The sequence below is a fragment of the Psammomys obesus genome, unplaced genomic scaffold (genome assembly GCF_907164565.1).
Source record: "Psammomys obesus unplaced genomic scaffold, mPsaObe1.curated_primary_1811, whole genome shotgun sequence".
In the NCBI taxonomy this organism is placed as follows: Eukaryota; Metazoa; Chordata; class Mammalia; order Rodentia; family Muridae; genus Psammomys; species Psammomys obesus.
The window spans coordinates 14014343-14035712 of record NW_026594428.1 but is presented as its reverse complement, the minus strand read 5'-3'; the positions used below and the strand labels follow the sequence as shown (position 1 = coordinate 14035712).

The 21370-nt window shown below is 41.3% G+C and overlaps 1 non-coding gene across 1 annotated transcript; it reads right to left on the bottom strand.

The window, feature by feature from the left end:
* Positions 1-20598: 20598 nt before the first annotated feature.
* On the bottom strand, positions 20599-20743 carry LOC129685508 (small nucleolar RNA SNORA48). The gene has a single exon (XR_008721499.1). It is a non-coding gene; the product is annotated as a small nucleolar RNA SNORA48 (small nucleolar RNA).
* Between the last annotated feature and the right edge of the window lie 627 nt (positions 20744-21370).

Here is a 21370-nt window from a genome sequence, read left to right as displayed (position 1 = left end):
CCCATCAGAATGGCCAAGATCAAAAACTCAAGTGACAACACATGCTGGAGAGGTTGTGGAGAAAGGGGAACCTACTCCACTGCTGGTGGGAATTTAACTTGTACAACCACTCTGGAAATCAATCTGGCGCTTTCTCAGACAACTAGGAATAGTCCTTCCTCAAGATCCAGCCATACCACTTCTAGGCATATGTCCAAAAGAGGCTCAAGTACACAAAAAGGACATTTGCTCAGCCATGTTTGTAGCAGCTTTATTTGTAATAGCCAGAAGCTGGAAACAGCCCAGATACCCCTCAACTGAAGAATGGATGCAGAAATTGTGGTACATCTATACAATGGAGTATTACTCAGCAATGAAAAATAAGGAAATCATGAAATTTGCAGGTAAATGGTGGGACCTGGAAAGGATCATCCTGAGTGAGGTGTCCCAGAAGCAAAAAAACACAGAAGGTATATACTCACTTATATAGACATGCAACATAGGATAAACCCACTAAAATCTGTAAATCTAAAGAAACTAAGCAAGAGAGAGGACCCTAACTAAAATGCTCAATCCCCATCCTGAAAGGCAAAGAGGATAGACATCAGGAGAAGAAGAAAACAGTAAACAACCTAGGAACCTGCCACAGAGGGCCTCTGAAAGTCTCTGCAGTGCAGACTATCAAAGCAGATGCTGAGCCTGATGGCCAACTGTCGGGCAGAGTGAATGGAATTTTATGTAAGAAGTGGGAAATAGTAAGAGCTGGAGAGGACAGGAGCTCCACAAGGAGAGCCACAGAACAAGAAAATTTGAACACAGGGAACTTCCCAGAGACTCATACTCCAACCAAGGACTATTCATGGAGATAACCCAGAACCCCTGCACAGATGTAGCCCATGGCAGTTCAGTGTCCAAGTGGGTTACATAGTAATGGGAAGAGGGACTGCCTCTGACATAATCTGATTGGCCTGCTCTTTGATCACCTCCCCCTGAGGTGGGGGGAGAAGCCTTACCAGGCCACAGAAGATGACAACACAGCCACTTTTGATGAGAACTGAGAGACTAAGATCAGAAGGAAGGAGAGGAGGACCTCCCCTATCAGTGGACTTGGGGAGGGGCATGCATGTAGAAAGGGGAGGAAGGGAGGAATTGGGAGGAGAGGAGGGAGGGGCTTATGGGGGGATACAAAATGAATAAAGTGTAATTAATAAAAGTTAAATAAAAATTAAAAAAAAAACCTAAAGAGGAGGTTTATACTAAATCAATCCCTGGGTTGCAACACTGAACATGGAAGAGTCCATGTTTTTCCTGATTGGATTGTTGACTTTAAAATATGAAACACCAAAAACAAAACAAAGAAAGAAAGAAAGAAAGAAAGAAAGAAAGAAAGAAAGAAAGAAAGAAAGAAAGAAAGAGAGGGAGGAAGGAAGGAAGGAAGGAAGGAAGGAAGGAAGGTAGGAAAGGAAAGGAAAGGAAAGGAAAGGAAAGGAAAGGAAAGGAAAGGAAAGGAAAGGAAAGGAAAGGAAAGGAAACTTTCAAGGTGTTGGCTCTTCCCCAGCTCCCCTAAACCTCAAGATGATTTCAAAGTGAAAAAGAGCCTCTGCTTAAAAAGCTGGGGGCAGCATCTGTAAGACATTCTCTTGACGCCTTCTAATGACCGCAGGGTATGGCATGGTTTTTAAGAATCCTTCTCTGCTCTCACTGCTGTATTTTAAAGATATACCACTCTCACAGACTCTTTCCCTTAAAATAGGGCTTCTTAGAATCTCGGGGCCACTGTCTAGCAGCAAGCAGTATCCTCAATGAGACTTGGAGAAGTTCTATCTAAAGAATGTCGTGGTTTTGGCTTCTGCCTAGTAGAGGAAACTCCAGTATGATTGATAGAAAATCCACAATGCTTCAGAGAATTATATGAAATAAATACTTCAAGAGCAGCCTAAAAATGGCAGACTATTTATCAGGCTGAGAAAACCACCTACTTCAAACATGGGCTGTTTTAATGGAAAAAGAAAGATGTCAGGAAGAGGAGCCAACATCTTTGGAAGATAACCCCAAGGGATGGTATTTAGAAATAACCGAGAAACATGCATGTGCCAGATTTCAGAATTACTGGAGACCAGTGGCTCCCATGTGCACCTGCTTTTACCATTTTTACACAGAAGTGTCTAGAGTGAACATTGCATGCCAGTTCCACCACTCCATGTTAGGTATACAAGGTAGGGGCAGAGCCTTGCTCTTTAGCAGGAGAGGAATGGTGCATACAGAGTTGACACATTAGAAGTCTTTGTCACACCTAAATCTGCTTTAGGAGAAATTCTACAAATTTGAAGCCTGAAATGCATACTGTGGGATTTGAGGTCTTGAAGAAGAACATGAATATACTTTGCATTTGCAAGGGATGTCTCATGACAAGATGCAGTATTTTAGCAGAATTCATGTGTCAAAGATGATCGAAAAGTCTCCCATCCTGTGAACTTTTTACAAAACTGCACCGTCTTTCCAGCAGGAGGTCAAATGGGCCCTCTTTCTTTGATTTAATGTTTGCGGTTTTCTTGAGTGACAGAGTGGAGATGACATACTGTGCGTGAGTTCATGAGCCTCTGCTTTGTTACTCTCTGGAGCTTGTTCTTGGGAACTATGCTTGGGAAGGAAAAATGAAGCAGCCTGTGGAGACACTCACATGTGAAGCATTTGTTTCCCATCTGATGGGGCATGCTCTAGGACATGGAGATAAGAGATCCCTGCCCCACCCTGCCAAAAGACTCAAGTAATGAGTGGTCACTGTAGTTTTTGTTTGTTTGTTTGTTTGTTTTGAGACAGGGTTTTCCTGCATATCTCTGCCCTGGAACTCACTCTCTAGATTAACCTGGCCTAGAAGTCAGAGATCCTCCTGCCTCTGCCTCCTAAGTGCTGAGATTAAAGGCATGTGCCCCCACTGCCTGACTGATCGTTGTAGTTTAAAGCCAGTGGGTTTTGGTGTAGTTTGGTAACAAAGGAGACAGAAAGGAAATTCAGTTGTGCCATGATATCATCCCACTCTACTCTACCAATCAGGACTCCTCAATCCAGTACTCCCCAATCCAGAATTTGTCTGTTGGTCTAACTCATCATCCCTGCACTTCTTTTTTTTTGGGGGGGTGCTTCTTTGAAGACTCTGTTTTTATGGTTTCCATTCTGTTACATCTAGAGTCAGCTTTTTTTTTTTTTTAACTCATCCTGTTTGTGATTCGTCAGCATCCTTGAAACAGCTTTAATTTTTCAGCCATAACTGGAAATGCTTCAAATATTGCTCATGCTCTCTCCGCCTTTCTCTCTCCACCTGGAGCCCTAACTGTTTGGATACTGGTGAATATCTGTTATTTTATAATGAATGATTATAGTTTCAAGACAATAGGATGGCATGCAGCCAGTATTTGAAAGACAATGGCTGATATTTTTTCCAGATAGACTCAGTGCAATTTCCGACACTCCTCAGTTGTGTCTCATATATCACTAAAGTTGTTGTTGATTTTTATTTTAACTCATGTTTTACATTTCCAAACGTTTGTTTGCTTCCTGCACAAATGTACATGATCATTCTTTGTTGTTTTCTTTACTTGCTGATATTTTCAAGTCTAGTTTTTAATCTTTACTCTGAAATGTTGGTTTTTTGTGCATGATTTTGTATTCCTTGGAGAACTAATTGTGGGGAGTCTTTTGAGGTCTAGAATGAAGGCAAATTCTTCCACATAGGATTGAGGTTTGTTTCTGCCAGGTGCCTGGGAACCATCCCAATCTGGGTATCTTTAAACTGAATGCACGGTTTGAATGTGTTTATGTGAATTTGAGCAGAGGCTTTCTACAAGAATTAGCTTGTCATTACCATTTGTCATTCTTTTAAATTTGTTCTCTACTTTGTCTAATGCCAACATGTGTGTTGAAGACTTCAGTGAGGATGTGTGCATGTGATAATTTTTCTTCTAGTTAATCATTAAATTGAAAGTGGAATCCTTTGCAGTCCTGTCTTTACAGGAGTAAAGATCTCTTACTTGACCACCCACTTTGTCTCTAGTCTTTATACTTTAATGAGGACTTGAAAATCACAACTTAAGTTCTCACTTTAGAAAGTTCTGCTGAGCCAAAGTAGCTAAAGCATTTCTGCTGTCTGCTGTAACTTTCAGCTTTTGCTTTGATTTTAACCTCAGTTTTTTCTATTATTATTATTATTATTATTATTATTATTATTATTATTTTATGACTTGCAGCTTATTAATGTTTTTAGGAAGATAACGTTTCTTTTCTGTTTTTGTTTTTCACTAGCATTTTAGATCATTTTTCTCCTGGGAAAACTGAATTGTTTGCCTCATTTTGTTCTAGCCCACCTCAGTGCCAGAAATACCTCATTCCTTGTGGGGCACAGTCCAGCTTTCTAAGAGCTTTCAGGCATGATGGAAAGCCTTTGGTCCCTGTTCCATGTAGATATTACAAACATGAGTGTAAGCCAATGGCCAGATATGGAACACAGAACAAAGTTTCCCTAGTCCATAGAGGGAACAAAAGACTTCTGCCTCCATCACCGCCCTCCACAGGATGAATTCAATGTGCAAAAAGAATTTTGGAAATCGAGAGAGATATCCTAGCAGAATAATCAACATTATGTCATTTTCTTTTATGCACATGGAATGCTTTTTTCTTTCTTTCAGAAAACAGAGTTTAAATCTGAGATTTAAACAAAGTTTAAAAAAGAGTTAAAATGGCTTTTAATGATCTTCATCTTCTGTGGGCTGAAAGCAGAGGTCCCTAACTGACCATTTGTCCATTTGTTTGGATGTTTTCTGCATGCTTTCTAGGGCAACTGTTCACTGCTGACAGAGTGGCCTATGAAGAAGAGAAATGTCTGGTAAATGAAGTTTGTTTAGTTTAAAGTTATAAAGGATTTCCAGAAGATAAGAAAGATACAAGTAGTAATTTAAAGGACAAAAGAAAATGAGATTTTGTTTAGTGTATGAGTTCAGTGGGTCTTTGAAGACATAGATAGCTCCGTATAATTTTTATTTTACTTTTCCTTTCTTCCTTACAATTTTACATCATACTCTGAGTTCAACATTCATGATTTTGAGAAAATGCTAATGTGTATTTTTGCAGTCTTCAGTAATACTCAGAAGTTCCCAAGAGTATGAATTCACTAGGAAAATTAAAAAAAAAAAACACTACCCACAAAATTAAAATTCGCTAATAGATAAAAGGAATCCTATAATGATATTTGGGAAGAACTGCCAATTACCATGAAGATAATTGTACATGCTCTGGGCTAGAGACAGAAAGGACACACACTAGCTCTGTACTGTGTAGTTTACCATTTCTAAGAGCCTAGTGCATCCATTTTCCCATTACAAGCAAAGAAACAGTAGGCTATTTTTTGTCTAGGTTTTCACATATGGATGCTAACCTCTAAATCTGGTGGAACTGCAGATGATGTCTGGGTTTGAAAAGACAAGAGACCTAGGATTTTATCCTATGTCGAACTCTGATTTTGTTGATGATAACGTTAGGAAACAAACTAGGTCTTCTCTTCTAGACAAAAATAACCAAAATTAACAAAAATAACCAAACTTAGTTAATCAGAACAATATAAAACAACTTAAGAGATACAATGAGAGTCAGATATTTTATGAAAGAAAATGAAGAATTATGAATTGTTAGAAACCATGAAATAGAGCAGTAGTGGATAGAGATGTGGAAAAAAAAAACCCCAACACACACACACACACACACACACACACACACACACACACACAAACTATAGGTAACAAAATGACTGACAGATGTTATTGTGGCTACAGTTTCATAAATGGTATATTGCTTTCTCTGCAGGTAAGTTCTCTATTACATTAAAAAATAGGTTTTTTTGTTTGTTTTTTACAGTTTTATACACGTATAAAGCACATTCTGACCACTGTAATCCCCTGCCCTCTCTAGTCTCCTTCCTATAACTATTACCCATCCTCTTACTAGTCCCTTTCTCACATTAATGTCTTTTGCTTGTTGAGACTCACTGAGCTTAACTACATCTGCCTGTGTGACCACGGACTTGGAACTAACCACCAGACTGTGGGCAGAACCTCAGAAATAAACACAATATCAACCCCTCTGCCCAAATCCATCAGTAGCTAATAGTTCAGCACTGAAGGGATAAGGCACTTGAGCCATTCTTGAATCAACTGATTGCTTTTAGGCCTAGACTTGTGTCTGTAGGCAGCCACAGCTGCTGGGAGCTCAGAGATGTGTTGACAGTACAATTGCATTTTTTAATATAATCAGCCTCTTATGCATCATGCCAGCAAAACCCTTTACTGCAAGAAAATGTATTTATGTTGCTAATAACTAAAACATGATTATTTGCAGAAGACTAATTAATAAAACAATAGTTTTCTTTAATCCTCCTAGCTTCCAAAATAATTGCCACAGAAAGACTAGAATTTATTATTAAGCTATAGGTACTATCCTGGGAAGATTCTAAGCTATTCTAACCTTACTGCCCTTGAAGCCCACAGAAAAGCTAATGACTTGTCAGTCTGATGACTCCTGGGCCAATTCTGCTTCATCAGTCTGTCCTCATGGTCATGTGCCCATGGAGACTCCTTTCTCTCTGGCTTCTATTAAGCTTAAAATTTCTCAACATTTAGAGAAATGTTATTGCTAGCTTGCTTAACTGTTTTTTTTTTCCAAATTTATTTGGGCCCTCCAAAAGGATTCCTATGGCCCCAAATCAACAGGAAGCAACCTTAAGAAGAACGACATCCCATTTTCCTGAAGGTGGGGTGGGTAGGTTTTTGGTTGTTCTAATGGGCTATGGGGGTTTGTTATCACTTATGGGTATTGGTTACAAGCTCTTAATGGTCTTATTCAGAGAGAAAAAATGGTATAGATACTTAGACTCAGGGATTACTCCATTTTCCCTTTCTTTTCTCTGTCTTTCTTAGGTAAAGAGAAAGGGACTGAAAAGAATGAAAGGGAGTATAGGTTTATCTTATAGGAATAATAAGACAAAAGGTATGAATGTATGTTTCAAATTAGAGCTTTAACTGTTATTCTCCAATAAAGTTATTTTTGTTTACATATAGAATTCTGAATATTGACACAAATTTAAAATTAATTTTGATACTCATATATATGAATGTTTTAACTCTTGTAGAAGGTATTGAAGCATAACACCCTGTTTAAAAATGCAAGGTTTGCTTTCAGTCTTTTAAGGCCTCGATTACAAACTGTCAAGGATAATTAAGTAATACAAGTTAATAGTTTGTTGATCAGACTCATGGTCATGTCAGATACTAGTCTAATTTATTACAGAAATGTGCATCCTAGGTTAAACAGTAAAAAGCTATAAACAAACATTTGCCTTTTCAGAATTCAAGTAGATGATAGATAGGTAGAAAGATGGATGGATGGATGATTGTGCACTATATAATGGTAAATAGATAGATTGTCTTCAAAACCTCAGAGACCTACAGAATATGGCATATATATAATTTAAGGCTTTATTGACTAGGCAGGTGTCCTGGCAATGTTCCCAGCCTACCTTAAAGAGGATATGAGCATCAGGAAACCTCCATTAGGAGATGGCTTCAAATATGGCTGATGGGAAAAGAAATGCCCTTACTTCTACTACAGACAGAATTCTGCCTAAAATGAGCAAGCTTGGATGCAGGCTGAGTCAACTGCCTAGCTCTGCCAAGGCAGGGTAAGCAAGTCCTTCATAAGTGCAGCTTCACAAAAATGTCTGTCAGGGATACTGGGATGGAGGACTGAAGACGATGCTCCCATGTCATAGAGAGATTTTGGGTGACTGTCCAGGCAGCGAGCTGTCTCTGTCATCTTTATTAGTTTTTGGAAGTGGTTTGCTTTTATTTCCTTCCTACTTATTCAGATAATAATTTTATTCTCAAGTTTCTGATAAAGTTCAAGACCAAACAGTTACAGTTTTACAATTGAGATTAGTTGTTTAGTAGTTAAGAAGATAGCTTAAGGTCTAAATTTGTTTTAGATTTATAAATATAAGAAATGATAAAGAATAATTTAGATACAGATTCACCAAGATAGAATAGATATGTAGTATTTTCTTCAGGGTAGCCAAATGCACATAGACTAGACATTATACATGTAAGTCTTACCTAATGTTTTTTTTTATAATTGTTTCACAATTGTTCTTACTGTATATAGTTTAAAAGTAGCCTTTAAAAAATTAGATGGAAAGGGAGAATTGTGAGTGTTGATCTACCATGTACTGGATGTTAATTGCTTACCCCAGAAATTCCTATTGTTTATGAGCAGACTATCATGTACCCCAAATGTTGCTGTGCAACCTTGTCTACAAAATTATCCATGATCAGCTAAATAAAAGGCCTGTACACCTAGGCAGAGCAGAAGGAAGAGGCAGAGCTAAGGTTTGTGTGCTCGGGGGATAGAGGGATTATGGAAAGAAGAGAGACAGGTATAAGAGAAGAAAATGGAAGCAGTACTGTCATGGGTTAGCTTTGAGAGAACCACATGGCCAGGAGGAACTTATTCTGAGGCAGTGTTGGAGAAAAGCAGCCCAGATAAAAAGCATAATCAAGTAGTTATAGAATTATGGATGGGAGGTAGCCCAGATAGAAATGATTAAAGCAGATGGGTTAGGCTGTGTGGCTGGGTGGTAACCAGGCAGCTTAGGGGTTTTATAATTGCCCAGCCCCACATGAAACAGGCTTATTTAAAATTCTACTAGGTGTCTGTGTTTTTTATTGTTTGATATCAGGTTAGTGTGATGTATTATATAATTTCCCCTTGAGTCACCGGAAGTCTTTTAGGGAAGATTTACTGAAGCAAAGAGCACTGAAAACATGTAGGACAATTGTCACAAACAGTTGGATGAGGATCATTTTTTTTTTTTATTCAAATGGAAATCATTAAGTAGGTTCTTAAAGAATGGCTTCCTCAGAGTTGACAGCCCTCAACTCTTGAATACCAGAAGATTATGGACTTCTGGTTTTTTTTTTTTTTTTTTTTTTTTTTTTTTTTTTTTTTTAGCAAAAATAGACTCATGCTATTTCACAGCAAGATCAAAGGACAAAAGGTGGAAGAGTTTGTGAGAAAGTATTATTGCAAGAAATTTTGATGCTGTAAATGTGTGTTTTGGAAAGGGTATAGGTTTTGAGAAAGGTGGATTCTTTTTGACTCCCTGGATAACAATGGCAATACATTGCGAATGAGGCGTTCAACTTCAGCATTTGTTGCAATATAGTAATTACAGTTATGAAAATCCTGAGAGGAAGCAATCCACATCAAATGTAGAAACAAATTAGCTTTATGCACTGAGTTCTTGAAAACAAGATCTACCTCCAGGTTAATAGATGCATTTTGCAGACAGCCCATTGGAGCTGGTAAGTGACATGTTCTCCTGTCTGCTTTTCAGACATCAGTCACCCAAACACTCGCTTACTGAGCTTCATGACGTGTCATCATTTCACTTGGCTCTTTGGGAGTGGGGTGCATATGTTGGGCATCCATGCATGTGTGTATGTGTGTTTGCATGTGTGTGGGCACACTTGTGTGAAGACTTGGGGTTGATGCCTGGTTGGCCCTTCTCTACTTTATTTATTGAGGCAGGGCCTCTCAGTTGAACCCAGAGCTCACTCTGGACTATTCCATCTAGCCAAGTGTTGGGATGCTCTGTCTCTGCCTCCTGGGTAGGGGTTTACAGACAACTGTGACACCTGCTTGGCTTTGCCATAGATCCTGGGGATCTGAACTCTGGTCCTCACATTGACATGTCATGTTTTATCCATTGATCACTCAGCTTCTTTGATCCAGAGACCCCCAAACAAAGCCAGATGTGGTTGTACATACCTGTGAGCCCAGCACTGGGGGGGGGGTGGGGGGCAGAGGAAAGAGGACTGTTTAATTTGAGGTCAGCTCTGGGCTGAGGGACTCTGCCTCCAACACCAAACTGCAGGGCATGGTAAGCTGGTGGCTGTGGTTCTAGAACTTGGAAGATTAGGCAGAAAAAACAGGAATTCAACATCACCGTGGGTTACATAGCAAACAACTTCCTGGACAGTGTAGGCCACGCAAGACACTGCAAAACCCAGCCAACCAAATACATACGAAGACACACACACACATATACTGAGTAGCCACAGCATTGCTGTTGGGATAAACCTGTCTGTCTGTGTTGCATGTGGCCCAGCTCTGCAAGGGAGGTGGCATTTTGTTCGTGCCTTTGATTGTAATGTTAATTTCAAGCATTGCAAAGCTGCTGAGGGATCAAAATTTATGATAGGAAGTTTGAGCATTCCCATTGTGACAACTTTATTGTTTATTCTTTTATTAAGCAGGTGATACTAGCAGGCAGGTGCATTGTGGGTAAGAAACCCGAACAGGTGTTTGCTCTTACAGCTTGCTTCTTCTGCTTTTCTGCTGAACTCCCCAGTGGCCCAGCCCTCAAGTGAATGAGAATAGCAGCCAGCCAGCTTCTCTCTCTACTGACTTCTCCAGCCTCACTTATTCCTGCAGTGCTGGGCCCTCCTCCTCCTCCTCAGCACTGTGTCACACTTCCCAGCCATTCTGCTGTCTCAGGGCCTTTGCACTTGATGAGCCCTCAACCATCCTGTACTTGGCTAAAGGACACAATTTTCAATTAAACATCCAGTTTTAACAAGTAAGCAGAATGGGAAAAAATGTTGTGGGGGACATCTCCAGCCCTTGGTTTTGTGGATATAAACATGTTTTTGTTTTGGTACCAGGTGTGGGATGTGGGACTGATTCAGATGGTCCACAGCAGCAGACTATTTGCCTCATGCAGGCTCTGAGAGGGGCTCTTTGCCAGCTGCAGATAGTTTAAGTCTGAGGACTCTGGAGAAAGAATAAATGCCAGGGCTCATAGAGTGAGAAGTTCCAAGAAAGAACAATGCTGCTCTTGTTTTCAACCTTGCTGCTACTGGTTACTGTGGTGAGACAAAAAGTTGGAGATTTCCTGAAATGAGGATTGGACTGGCTCCAAGGAACCTGACGACCCTAACCAGCAAGAAGCAGCTAAGAGAACTGCATTCCCCTGTCCCACTAACCTTTTCTCTCTCCTACCTGGTTTTGGGGTGTTGGAAGGGATTGGGGTGGAGCAGGGAGAAAGAGATAAAAGAAATGTAAATAAAAGAGTTTTTTTTTTTTTAAGTTAAAAAAAAAAAAGAGTTGCTGTGGTCATAGTGTCTAGTGTCACGGGGTTTTAGCAATAAAACCCTAAGACATTGTTTCAATGTACAGTATCCCTCACAGACATATATTTGAACACTTGGTCCTGAGTTAGCAGATTATCTTGGAAGATTGTAGAAATTTCAAGAGGTGAGATCCAGTTAGTGAAAGTAGGCCTCCAAGGGAAAGGCTGGAGTGTTGCTGGCTCTTCTGAACATTCGGTTCTATCGAGATATAAGCAAGGCAGCCTCATATTCCTTCTGCCACTGCAGTAACTCAAAATAGATTCTGTCCTGTGTTTCCTTCTGCCATGGATTGCACATCCCAACTCATGAGCCGAAATAAATCCTTTCATTAACTGTTTCTGTCAGGTATTTTGTCACAGTGATTTAAAAAACCCGAACAAACAAACTGATACATAAAATTAGTTTTTGTCCTGAGAAACCTGTCCATGTGGCTCATAGGCTTTTGGAAGTGATTTTCAGGAGGAATTAGTTTTGAATCCTGGGATAGAATGCAATATTGTAAGCAAAGCTTAATTGACTGTTATGGTAGGAATGCAGATGACCAGAATTTCCATAGAAATGACAACACTGAAGACATAGCACATCAGGTTTGAGAAGGGGATAATGACTTTACTAGGGACAGAGCTGGAGGCTCTCAGTATATTCTGGCAAAAGAAAGAAAGGAAGAAAGAAAGAAAGAAAGAAAGAAAGAAAGGAAGGAAGGAAGAAAGAAAAGAAAGAAAGAAAGAAAGAAAGAAAAAGAAAGAACAACAACAAAACAAAACAACAACAAAAATCCTATTTTGCTTGCATTCTGAATTAAAGGGAATGTACTTACCTGTTTCGGAGGAAGTTTCAAGGCAGTAAATCACTGAGGTTGTGGCATGGTTACCTTTATTATCTTAGTGAGATGTATGGTGAGAACTCTGAGCAGACACTGGAATAGAAAGAAGTAGAAATGAACAGTTTGGTAGGGAAAGGAATGTGAGTAAATTAAAAATGCAGAAAAGCGGCTGTGGGCAAAGTGGCTCTCCACAAAACAGTTATAGTAGTTAAAGGTGTTAGTGAGGTTGACAAGAAACAGTGAGCTATGTACCAGGATAACAAGTGGTACTCACTGGAACTAGCACACCCAGAGAAAGCTCTAGAATGCAACTCATTTGAAAATGAAGGAGAGTGCCTTAAAAAGAGTGCTTGGACAGACTGCCACAGCAGTGGGGCCCAGGGCCCCAGGGAACTGTTTCCATAGCTCTGGAGGTCTCTGCATCAGTTGTGAAAGGAGACCAGGCTATGTCTTGAGCCGGTAATGGAACTCGACACCATTTTCCATATATGGTTGTGTTTGCAGACACACAATGTGCAAGAGCTTTGGAATCATGGAAGCCTACCCCAAGGCTTTGAGGGAATCTCCAAGGCCAGGATTAACTGGAGGGAGACCTTCATAGGCCAGTGTTTGAAGCTGTGAAGGTAAGTCCTAAATTACAATAGAGACCGCAGGATCTTGGTGATGCCAGGAATGTGTGATAACTGCTTTGGGAATTTGCAGATACTGAGAGTGGGTCTGCCGCCCCCCCCCCCCCAAAGAAGCCATATTTGCTGTAGGCAACAGAGCTCTGGGGCATGATACCCCAAGCCCAGATCATGCCACTATAATTCCAATGTATTTGATATGGAGATTCAGGGTTGTTTTCTCTGATGGGTTTTGGTATTGCTTCAGGATTATGTTTTCTGCTATGCCCCTATTCATCTCTTTTGTAATTAGTATGTTTACTCAGTGACATTGTATGTATGTAACTGGATGAAGGCTTCAGTGTCTTATAAGAGACTCTGGATATTGGAGTTTTGCATAGTGTTGAGCGTGTGAAGACTCTGGGAACCTTGGAAATTAGACTGAACACATTTTGCTTTATGAGATTACCAAAGGCCTATGGGGCCAGGAGTGGAATGCTATGGCTTGAATATAAATGTTCCCTGACAGGCTCATGCACACAGACAGGTGGCCCCCAGCTGGTAAAATTTGGTGGGATTGGAACCTTTGAAAGGTGACGTCCCTTCTGGAACTAGGCCACCAGGATCAGGCCATGGACAGCACAGTCTCACTCTGCACCCAGTTTTCCTCTCACTTTTCTGCTAAGATGTAAACAAGCAGTCTTATGCTGCTTGCCACAACACAGGGCTACCATGAAGTCTATTGTGCCTGTCCCTCTGTGACACACTACCTTCTTAAACCTGGAGTAAGGTACACTGTTCCTCTCCTGATGCTATGTCACATGTTCTATCGCATTGATGAAAACAGTAACAGTAACACAGCCTCTGACTGCGTTGGGAGCCTCGGCTAACCTAACACCTGGTAGTAACTCTTTTAGTGACTGGGAGCTACAGGTCTCAGGTGGCTAGCCTCCCATTCCTGAAGTTTGAGCTCCGTGTAGCCTCCTTCCCTCCCTTAATACTTGCATACGTCTCTGTAGTGTGCGTCATTATTTGCCTAGTCACTCTAGACCATGCTGTCTCCTATCTACTGAGTGTACTAAGGCCCTTATAGCTTTGGATCATATAAATCTGGAGTTGCATTCTAGAGGCTTTCTAGTTGTTGTTCTTTAATACTTTGGCTTGGAAGCTCCAGGTTTCTTCTACTTTGTGTTTCCAGCTCAGGATGATCCATCATAATAAAGACCAGTAGACAACAAAGGTCCATTTAGGAGAAGCCTTCACTGAGCCCCTGGCATTGCAGCATGAAGGACAACAGTGCACCAGAATGAAGTTCACAGGAGCCAATGGCAAAGAAAGAAGAATGGGCTCCATCTGTGTTCTAAACAGTATGTCATGCTGCCATTTACCTTCTAATTCCTCCCGTAATGGCTAAGTACACACAAGAGTTCTAGTTCTATATATCATGTCAAGTAGATCGTACTTCTTTCTGTCAGTTATATGGTTAGTTCCTAGATTTTTCCATATCCTCTTCTGCTTGATTGGATACTGTCATGACAGCAGCTATGGGCTGGTTGTCAGGCTGTGTCACCTGAAGTGGACTACTTGTGGGAATCTTGTGGTAGAGATGAAGTCTCTTGAGGCTGAAGTCAGGAGTGGCTGTTGATGAACCAGGGCTTATTAAGGCATGCTTGCAGCTAGACCTCTCTCAGCAATTACTGAGACACCTGTTATAGAAATAAGATCCCCAATGGCACTTAACTAGATGCCATTTCAGAAAGTTGGTTCCTTCTTGTTGGCTTCACAGTTAGTTTCACATACAGGTATCCTCAGGAGATCTACATCCTTCCCTGGGAAGACAGTTACGAAAGAATGGTAAGGTTCTGAAAAAGGAGTCATGTGGACATGGAAGACCCCTAGGCTATGAGACATAATTTTACTTAAGGCCAAAGGGTCATTTTAAAGCCACGGAGAGCACACTCAGTTTTCAGTCACATTTGTTTCATTGCTTTATCCAATGACTGTGTTGAGATGCTTGATCTTCACTGTCAGATGAAGGCATGCCTCTGTCTGTGATCATGGGCATGTTTTCAGAGATTAACTGAAAGAGCAGAACCACTCTAATGTGGTAATACCAGCCGGTGGCCTGGGAGCTTACACAGCATAAATGGGGGGAGGGAGAAAGCCAAAAGCACTCTCTCCACCCCTTGCTTCTTGGCTGCTATGCCATGAACTGAGTCTTCCTGGCATGCCTTCAACACTATAATGGACTGAACCCTTTGAAGCTGAGAGCCAAAACCAGTCCTTCCTTCTTTTGAGCTATTTGTCTGGTAGTTCATCACAGCAACACAAAAGTAGCAAATTGTGGCGTTGCAACAGCTGTGCACTTGGCTTCCAACCCAGTAAGATGGTCATGGGTAACCCCCAAGTAGTTGTAGCACATTTTCTGGGTTATCTAACATCTTCAATTTAGAATGGTCTGAGCTTTATAGACATGTTCATGTTTTCTCATGTCAAATATCACTGAAAGGTTAAGCTTGGTGTGCAGTGACATTCTCCAGGCAAGCTTTCCAAAGCAAAAGCTGAGAGTAATGGATGTGGAATTGCTTCCAGGAAATCATATCCAAGACACCTAGCTCTCGACCTTCAGAGGACTCAACAGTTGCACTCTATCAGACCTGCTGGTTTCCTGTGACGGAATCCCTGAAGATTTCAACCACACAGTGTCAGGGACATGGGTTCCTGTAGCTGGCAAGAATCCAGAAGAGAGAAGAAAGAGGTAGTAAGAGAGAGGAAATACAGAGAAAAAATAATATCTGTATCTTAAGGGGGGCAGCATCTATGTTGCTGGTGAATAGCAACTAAAGAAAGTAAAAAGCCAATCTCTTAAAAAAAACAAAAAACAACAACACTGTTGAGTAGTTAGAAATGATTGCTACAAACTCTGAATTCAATACTGACTATGCAATCTTGAGGCATTACACAGATTATTAGCCCAGTTATCTGTAAATACTGGCTTGATAAGGATACCTAGTACACAGGCTTGTTAAATGACTTACAGAATATAAAATGCAAGCATTTCTCCTTGGGGCTGGGGAGATGACTCAGCGGTTAAAAGCACTTACTCTTCTTGCAGTGGGTGATGGTTTGATTTCCAGTGCACAAATGGTGCTTTACAGCTGTCCATAATTCTATTTCAAGGACTCTAGCATCCCCTTCTGACCTCCAAAGGTAACTAGGATGCATATGGTGCACAGATATACATATGAGCAAAACCCTATGCACATAAATAAAATAAGAAAATCTTAAAACAATTAAAAAATTTTTATATTAATTACAGTTAATTCACTTTGTATCCTAGCTATAGCCCCCTCCATCATTCCCTCCTAATTCCGCCCTCCCTCCCTCATCTCCTTCCTGCCCCTCTCCAAGTCCACTGATAGGGGAGGTCCTCCTCCCCTTCAATTTAACCCTAGCCTATCAGGTCTCATCAGGACTGGCTGCATTGTCTTCCTCTGTGACCTGGTAAGGCTGCCCCACCCTCAGGAGAAGGTGACCAAAGAGTCAGCCACTGAGTTTATGTCAGAGACAGTCCCTGCTCCTCTTACTAGGGAATGACCTGGAGGGAACAGGAGCTCCACAAGAAGAGCAACTGAACCAAGAAATCTGGGCCCAGGAGTCTTTTCTGAGACTAATACTACAACCAAGGACGATGTATGGAGATAACAGAATCCCTGCACAGATGTAGCCCATGGCAGCTCAGTATCTTAAAACAATTTTTAAAAATTTCCACTTGATAAATTTGCCATAATCATATGAAGAGCATATAAAATTTATGATAGTAAATTTTTGACATGAAAAGAAACACAAAAGGTGGGAGTACGGTTATGCCCACTGGAAATGTGTTTGGATTACTAGAAAAAAATATGAATCAGGTTTTTAAATGCCATAACAACTTGCCCCAAACTGAATGTTTTATTTATCTTTAGTTTTTGGTATTATTGATTGACGTTTTTGAAACAGGGTATTCCTACACAGTCTAGTGTATCCTTGGACTTGTGTTCCAGCTGGATCAGCTTCCCAAGTACAGGGATTATAGACGTGCACCACCATGTTTAACTAAGTCATTCAAAGCAATAACATTTTATTGTGGGTTTCTAAGAGGTCCAAAGTCAGAGGTCAGGATGTGAGCATGGCGATGCTCACTCCAGACATGCTGGGGAGACTCCATGTTTTGCTTGTAGCGGTGGATGCTGGTTTTACATGGATTGTAGCCTTATCCCTAAAGTCTTTATTTTCATGTTCATTCTCCTTCTTTTCTGGGTTTCTCTCTCTCTAGTCTTTGGGTTTGAGGCTAAACTAGAAAATATATGTTCTCCTCATCCCAAGATGCTTAATTAAATCAAAACCGTAAATCAGAAACTCTTTCTTCAATAAGACGATGTACACAGGTTCCAAAGGTTAAGACATGGATATGTTTATGTATGCGTGTATGTGCATATGTGTGTATGTGTATGTGTTTATGTTGACTAATCTTAGTTGTCAACTTGGCATATTTAGAAAGAGTGAGGCTCTGTTAAGTGAACTGAAACCAAATATATTCTTACAATACACAAAGTGAAAGAAACATTTTAGTCTTTGTAGAATGCTCGTGTGTACCTGTTTAAGACAGTTTGGGTTGACACCCTGCAGTGGCTGCACTAGAGAACCCTAAAGAGACATACTTTAGCTTACATGCTTAGTAACTGCTCCATTTTCCATGCTTGCCCTTTCTTTGTCTATCTTGAGAGTAAAATGATATTACCATCATATCTAAGATGTTAAAGAGACTAAAAAGGACAGTTGGACAGCGAGTTTGAAAAAGTCAAAGAAACATCTTCATTTGGCACACCCCACTCCCCAACCACTCAGGTGCCCTCCACTCAAGACTACTTCCCATCCCATGACTGTTTGTGAACTAACTCCCTCTTTCAGCATGCTGCACTCATTGCACTCACAGTGTGAACATGGAGATGTGTCCATGTGTCTAGTGTCCATCCCTCCCATGAGAGGAGGCCTTTGGGGTACCTGTGGGTGGTTGCCTTGATTAGGCTAGGCTCTGGAAATTCGTGTAGGGATTCTGTTTCGTTAGTTGAGATGGGAAGATGCTCCATCAGCAGGAGCAGCACCACTCTGTGGTTTGGAGTTCTGGACCACATAGAAGAGGCAAAATTAGCTGAGCATCAGCCTTCGTCCGTCTCTACTTATGACTGCCCTAGGTTCCTGCTGAAGGTGTTTTTGCAGCCACAGTGGAGTGCACCTTTAACAGGCGAGCCAAAGCAAACTCTTCCTTACTCAAGTTGCCTTTGTGGGGTATTTATTTTTCAAATCACATGTGGTAATGCACTATGGTAGAACTATCTCTTTCATTCTAAGAGACCAGAACTTTTGCTGGACCCCTCAGCCAGAGTTAATAACACACATCATAAGGTCACTCAAGACTTACGACTGCTTTCCTACGGTGTTCTTGGACTGTTTGTTTAAACTGCTTTTAAGAGAACAATGCAGCAATCAATTTTTCTTGTCTTGAATTTCCCATGTAATCAGCTTTTACAACCTAAACTAGTATATAACTGTACTCTCAAGTTATATATTTTCCCATGGCCCTGAGCAGAATAATGCATATGTATCATTTCCTGAAAGCAGCAAATACAGAGTTTAGGGGAAAAAAATCTCCTAAAACAAAATGTGAAGAACAAACAACACTTATGGTTATCGGTTGGTATACAATGATGTTTGTAACACTCTTTCTTATATGGTAAGGTGGAGTTGGTGACTTAATCTCTTGTAAAACTCTGGTAAGGATTTCTGTAAAGTATTCTTCACTCCTTCCACATGATGCTTTTTGTGCTATGCAATAAAAGAGAAAGATCAAAGCTCTTTGTTAGGTACAGACACCTACAGACATACAGGGACAGGCAGACGTGGACACCAGAACAGATTTAGAAGACAGCTTTAAGTCAGGTATAGATCCAGATTCATATAGCACACAGAGGGAGGATGGGAGATAGAGGAAGTGGGAATTGGGGCATTCAAATCTGGACTCACTCTTGATGAAATCTCTTCAAAGGGAAGAACTTTTATTTCTTTCCTTATTGTGGCACACCTGCATTATTGGTGACTCTGAGTTAATCACCAATGTGTTTCATTTAATCCATATAATCACTGAAACAGGAAAAATAACTAATATAGTTGCTAGTAATAGGAAAATAAAGAGTGGATTCAGAGTAGTCTAATGTACAAATTATCTTTTTCTTGTAAAATTGCATATTAAGGCAATAATGCATTATGTTATATTTCCTCAAAGCTTTCTTATATATTTTCTCTTACTATACCCTTCAAATATTACTCAATGTTTCTTCAAATATTACGAAAAGTAGCATTGCTTACTGTAGAGTGTATGGGAAATAAAGTTATGTTAGTCAATCATACTTTCTTGAGGATTGGTGAATTTTCAGAGGTCTAAGTGTATTGGTACCATCCAAAGAAGTATGGCTGGTTTGGTTGGGTCAGTTTTTGATTGGTGGATATCTAGAAATGTGTTATTATAAGTTCATTTTGGATGCGACAGACTTTTAAGAATAGGGGTTAAAGGTAACTGATTGACTTGCAGCAAGGTACAGAGCCCACTTTCCTGAGTGCTGCAATGAGTGAGGAAGCTGGGTTAGCTCTCCTGCTCTTATGAGCCCAGGGCCAGATCTCCTGGGTACTGCAAGTGGCAAGGGGGACAGGGAGGTAGAGAGCATCATCCTGTATGCATGCCACCTCACACCAGATGAGTGTTGGGGCCAGCTCTCTTATGTTCTTGCCCTTGGGGCCATCTCATCTGTGCCCCTTCCACCAGGGCCAGCTCTACTGTACTGCAAAGGTGAGGTGCAGGGCCCACTATACAGAGTGCTGCAGCTGGGGAGGGGAAGGGCCAGCTTACCCAATGTCATGACCTTAGGACCCATTCTCTCAAACAGGGGTGAGGGCAAGGAATAGGGTAGGATATGATCCCTGAACCCATGCCACCTCACAGCAGAAGACTGCTGAGGCCAGCTCTCCCATGCTTTGTTGTCGGGGCTGGCTCACCTGATCCTCCTCAACTAAGGTCAGCACTACTATGCTGCCAGGGAGAAGTGCAAGGCCCATTCTCCTGAGTGCTACACCCAGTGAGGGGCAGGGACAGCTCACCTGCGCTCATGAACCTGATTTCAGCTCTCACAGCAAGGGGTGAGAGGGCAAAGGACATCCACCACAACCTCTCAGCAAAGGAGTGGTGGAACCATTTCTCCATTGCACATTCCTCAGGGCTAACTCACCCATGCCTCAGCCACCAGGGCCAGCTCCACTGTGCTGCCTAGTAAGGTGTAGGACCATCCTCCTGAGTGTTGCCACTGTGAGAGATGGAGCCAGAGCACCACATCCAGTGAGGGATGGGGCCAGTTATGCACAGCCTCTGGACATCCATGTAGTCCCTGGTAGCTTCCCTGACCAGGGACATCCCCATATTCTCTAGAGGTAATATGAGCCATGGTCATCGACAACAACCCCTGCTGCTGTGTAGCCATAGACTCAGACTTGGCCCTCAGCAGCAGCTTGGGCTGGGATCTCACCATGGCCCCAGGTGATGGGGCTGGCCTCTTGCAACAGGCTACTCCTCTACACCCTCAACTCTCCAGTTCCATCTTTCTTCATAATGCTCAAGCTGCTCCACTTCTCTTTCTCTCCCATCTGACCACCACATACTCACACATTGTGGTAGTTCCTGCCGCAGGCTGGCCACACAGCTGGTGAGACCCTGGATGACACCCTCCATCCGTGCTGCATAGCAAGGCAGCAAGAGCGTGTCTATGACCTTTCTGTGCCACACAGGTCTGTGAGTGACATGGCGGTCTGTGAGTATCTGTCCGTCTTCTTTCTCCCTGCTACGCTGCCTGGATTTAATTTGATTTGATCTTTATGAGTCCTAGGCCGAAGAGAGCTTTGGCTACTAAAGGCAGGCATCAGGCTAGGAGGAACACAGGACTGCCAACTGCTCTGCCCCTGACTGATATAAGAACAATGCCACCAACAAGGGGTCTCTTTTTCCATTGCCAGGGAGTGCATTGTGCCACTTATAAACATGTTCTCAAAAATGCAAAGTTCACCAGTGCAAACTGGGTCTAAACATTCTTAGTGAATGCTGTGAAATAAAATTTATCTTTACTTACATTATGAACATATGCCTTGTCCCTCTGCTTATAATATCCCAGGCTGTCACCTCATCTATACATTTTGTGTCTGAGATAACTTTCAACTTGAGGCCCTCTAAGAAAACTTCATTAGTTACAGACCTAATTCTGGACTTCATTAAAGCAAAGCTATGCTTTGAAAATCTGATCAGATAGGATTTTGGGAATGAATAACTTGTGTTTGGTTTATTGTATATTGTCTCACACAACAGCTATTCTAAAATATTATTGGTTAGGTAATCAATGAAGTGTTGTGTCAGAGTTTACATTCCTGCTTGATTCAGTCATTGTATGGGCTTAAATCTTTTCACCACCATGGCACAATTGAAAAGGAAACTACACAGAAAGTGGTTTCCCCAATGGAGAAAGTGGCTTCCATAGCATAGGTTCTAGAATATTGGGATAGAAAGAGAGTAAAACCCCAGCAATTTGAACCCTTTCCATTTAGAGCTGAGTAGAGTTTTGATTTGGAGAAGCTAAGTCCTTGGGAAGCTTTGA